This window comes from Triticum urartu, unplaced genomic scaffold (assembly GCF_003073215.2).
Source record: "Triticum urartu cultivar G1812 unplaced genomic scaffold, Tu2.1 TuUngrouped_contig_6640, whole genome shotgun sequence".
NCBI classification, from domain to species: Eukaryota; Viridiplantae; Streptophyta; class Magnoliopsida; order Poales; family Poaceae; genus Triticum; species Triticum urartu.
This window is the reverse complement of record NW_024117418.1, coordinates 2603-7206: the sequence shown is the minus strand read 5'-3', so window position 1 is coordinate 7206 and position 4604 is coordinate 2603. Positions and strand designations below refer to the sequence as shown.

The 4604-nt window shown below is 39.9% G+C and overlaps 1 non-coding gene across 1 annotated transcript; it reads left to right on the top strand.

Moving 5' to 3' along the window:
* Positions 1–1894: 1894 nt before the first annotated feature.
* LOC125530894 lies at positions 1895–2028 on the top strand. The gene has a single exon (XR_007293013.1). It is a non-coding gene; the product is annotated as a small nucleolar RNA snoR80 (small nucleolar RNA).
* Positions 2029–4604: the final 2576 nt, after the last annotated feature.

The following is a 4604-nucleotide window of genomic DNA, read 5'->3' as shown; positions in this document are numbered from 1 at the left end:
GGTGCTCGCCTACCACGGCCCGCTCCTCTACGAGGCCAAGGTTCCCCTCCCCTTCCCTTCCCCCTCTCTCCCCACCTCCCATTCCATTCTAGGGTTCGCCCGCCGCCGCGTCGGCTCCCCGGAGCTTCTCCGTTACATTTTTTCCGGCCGCGGCTAGGGTTTCGAGCAGGGCCGTTGGAGCAGGCGAGGGTTCATGGAGTTGTAATCCGAGGGTGTATCACATCGGATGGCACAACACTCTTTTTTTCTTCAGAGAAGAAAGAAACACAACGCCGTTCCTCCTCTGCACCTCCCAGATTTTTACATTTAGGGCATAATTTTTAAATATAGAGTGCACATGAGGACACTAGTTTGTGCGTATCCCAGTATCAGACCATGATTAGCACCAGGTGAATTGTTCTCTTGGACTATGGGTACTTCATGTAGTAAGTAACAAGGAGTGGGAGATGGGACTATGATTAGCACCTGAAGGCTTTATGACATTTACCAGTTGCACACCTGCAATTCTTCCTTTAGTAATACCGACTTTGTTCTGTCTGCAGCCTGTCGTCTTCCTCCACGGGGGTCCTGGGATGGAACTTCGCCCGACAACTGTGGGTTCTTCGATCCGGAGTTCTACATGATCGTGCTGTTCGACCAGGTTGGTTTCGTTTTGATCCCCTCGTGTGTCTGTTCACCGGTGTTCCTAGGAGATCGCGGTGCTTAATCTGCTTGTGTTTGATTGCAGAAAGGCGCTGGAAGAGCACTCCCCATGCTTTGTTTAGAGGAGAACACCACCTGGGACTTGGTGGCTGACATTGAGAAGGTCAGGCAGCACATCGACATTCCAGAGTGGCAGGCAACTGCAAATACATCTTCTTTTGTCAACTGCAACATATACCCTGCTGTAAAGAAACCACTTGAAGAAAATATTTAAGAGAGCAAGGCAGTTCGTGTAGATTTTCTTGCATTTGTACATAGCTATTGATCATGAATGTTGCAGTGCAAGTTATTAAAAGAATGATGATACCTCTTAATGCCTTGTCTTTTCAGAAACTAGCTAGCTAGTCAAGTATTTCTTTTCAAGTTTGATACTAGTGTTATTGTTGGAGATATATAGTGGAAAACAACATCCACAGTGGTATAGATTGTTCCAGTCCATGACATTCGGGTGCAAATTGGCACATAGCACAAATCTTCAGAGATTTGAGCATACTCCTACCAAATCTTGTACTATATGGCATATCATTAATGTAGGTTTAATATAGTTCTAGCAGATTTAGGCAAGTAGTAGTATATCTTATCTAACTGGACTGGGTGCTCTCTTTTATATATGGAATGATATCAATGTAGGTTCAATTGGGTTATCTGTAGATTTTCCATCTTCTGCATTATTCAGATTATTTTACCTTACCTTGTTTGAACCAAGAATCTGAGCAAAATAGGTAACTGTCAACTCAAGGATTTGAATTTATTTTGGCAGGCACCAATTGGCCAATGAGATGAAGGAGCTGAAGGAGATACACATGGAGGACACCGAAGAGGAGGAAATGCATGACATCGACAGCTGCGACTTTGGCAACTCCCTTGCGGTTGTTGAATATGTGGATGAAATTTACAGCTTCTACAGAAGGACCAACGTAATTATCTGCTTGGAACCCCGGTCAAGTTATCTAGTACAGAGTTGTGTGTCTGGCCTGACCTGGCGAACTCACCCAATGCAGGTCCACTATAAGATTGAGCTACTGGGGAAATTTTATTCCTTACTGTCAACATCATTGATAGATACCTGGCCCGGGAAAATGTCGCTAGGAAGAAGCTGCTGCTATTGTTGTTGCAGGTTTATGGCACTTGCAGGGACAACACAAATTCCATCTATTTTTTTGTTCTTTGTTTTGATTGATGTGCGTTCATTACCAATTCCTGAGGATGATTTGTGTTCCTCATGGAGATTAGTCTCGGACGCTACAAGCTATTCTCTGTTGTGTGGTATATCCTGATTGGTGGCATTCTATGTGCCAACTTATCCTGGAAACAACACATACATTCATATGCAGTCCTCTGTTATTTTTCTTTTCTCTGTGTTAAATGATCTAAATGTGTGGACCAAATGATCTCATAGTTTAAATGCACCATAGTTTTGCATAACCTCAATACATTTACATGCACACGCATACACATTTGACTGCTGAGTATTTGAATTATTGGAATGTGGGGGTTGGTCTGTTTATTCCCATGTTATTAAGTTTTGTGTATTTAGACTGTAAATCTTAAGATATCATTGTAGCTGTAAGTAGACTACAAGTTACCAGCAGATTGTAATGCAAGTCTAATTATCACTTTAATTTTCTCCCAAATGACTGTAAGTGGACTGTACGTTGTGACACCACTGATGCCAGACCTACAAATAGTAGTTTGATGGATTTGTAGGGTTTTTTGGGCTGTGGTATTACGATAGTTGTAGCTCACATGTTTGAAACCAGGTCCAATTCCAACCCGATTAGGATTGGCGTTTTAGCAGCATGGATTTACCAAGTTGGGATGTTGGGATAGTTGGATTCCTATTGTCTCTTGTAGCACCAAATGCTAGTATGTGTTTTACTAAAGTCATCAGATAGTTAACTCACTGTGAGATGTCCACACTTGTTTTGTTAACAAACATGAACTGTTGAGTCATCTATTCCTGGCTGTTTCTTTTGTTCAGTATATATGTGTGCTTTCTGTTCTTTTGTTCTATTCACTGTGTGAGTACAGTTTCTTGTTGGCACCAAGGTGTTTGAGATGGTATTCCTGTTGGTGCATGAGGAAGAGGAAGTGAAGTCATTGATTTGTCCACCGAGGAAGAGGAAGTGTGAAGTCTTTGATTTGTCCAGAGGGTAAGTCCTCGGTCTGTCCCACTCTTCCTTTGCTATGTGATTGTGACCTCCATGTGTTATCTACTTATCTGGACACTTTGGTTCATATACTATTCTTGTGATTTTCCAATGCTATGTCAAAAAATGAATCTGTAACCTTTAATGAATTCAATGTATGATCGTGATGAGAATGAATGAATGAATGATATCATACCAACTTGTTTTTGCCCTTGATCAGTATCATTTGTGGTAGCTCCTAAGCAACATGATCTTTTTCTTGCTCCGAGATCCCAAGTGTGGTGTTGTACTTTTGTTGTGCTTGATTGATGTCCTGCTAGCTGCTGTTAATTGTTACTATCATGATGTTAACACTGCTTAGAATATGTTATGCACCTTAATTCTAGTAGTATTTGTTGTCAAAAGCATGATTGTATTGTGAGCCATCAATTTCTCGGAGTCTTCTTAGAGCTTGCTGGTATTTGGAACGCTTCATCTTTGTAGCTAATTATATGTTCCTGGATGATGTGAATGGATGTTATAGTATTTCATAGCAGCACTTTTGTAGTTGTTCTAAATTCCTGGATGATGTGAACTATGGCATGATTGTAATATATATAATATACTCATTTTGGTCGCCATTTATGAAAATTTGTGTGATTGGGGCTCTCTGGACCAAAATACTGGTTACTTTATTGTTGATACTTTATTGTTGATATGTCGGAAATGAAACATATACTATTTGGGCCCTAAAAAGGCCACAAATCAAACAATGAACAAAAGGCGATGGCCAAGTAAATAAAAAGGCTTAGGCCCAAAAACGAAATAGATCACAAAAAGGCCATGATCCATGAAATAAAAAGGCCAAATTGTTGGGCCAGGCCCATGTAGCTAGAGAAAATTAATAGAGAAAATATATAGTAAAAAGGCTGAATTGTTGGGCTAGGCCCATGTAGAAAATCGAATTGGACCGGGCTGAATCTTGTGCCACATCAGATTGCCACGCTGGATGCCTACGTGGCCTGGGGAGGTTGCTGGTGACCAAAATGCCACAGTAGACATATTTTGGTCATAAACGTCTACGACCATTCCAGAAGAAAGGTCGCTATAGTCAGTTTATGACGGCCAGCTTTTGACCTTATGTTTTTGGTCACAAAAAGGTCACAAATGGAAATTTGTGACCATTCAGTGACCAATAGTGGTGATCACAAGTTGACATATTTCTTGTAGTGCATATAAACACTTTCGCAGAATTGTGCAATATGCAAAAGAAAAAAAGATGTGGACAATGATATTGTGAAATTAAAATTATTTCCTTTCTCTTTGCGGTATCGTGCAACAATTTGGTTTTCATCTTTGCCTCATAATAGTATTGATTCTTGGGATAAGTGCAAATATGCTTTTATTACTAAGTATTTTCCGCCCGCGAAAATTATTTCCCTTAGAAATCAAATTACAAATTTCAAGCAACTTGAGCATGAACATGTTGCAGAATCTTGGGAAAGAATGAAATTAATGCTAAGAAATTGTCCTACTCACATTTTAAATCTTTAGATGATTATACAAAAAATGTTGTATTTAATTTTGTTCTAGAAATCTTCTAGATTCAGCCGTGGGTGGTACTTTTATGGAGATTACTTTGGGTGAAGCTACTAAATTACTAGATAATATCATGGCAAATTATTCACAATGGTATAACAAAAGAGCACGTACTAGTAAAAAAGGTAATTTTGTTGAAGAAATTAGTACTTTGAGTTAAAAGTTTATGCAGTT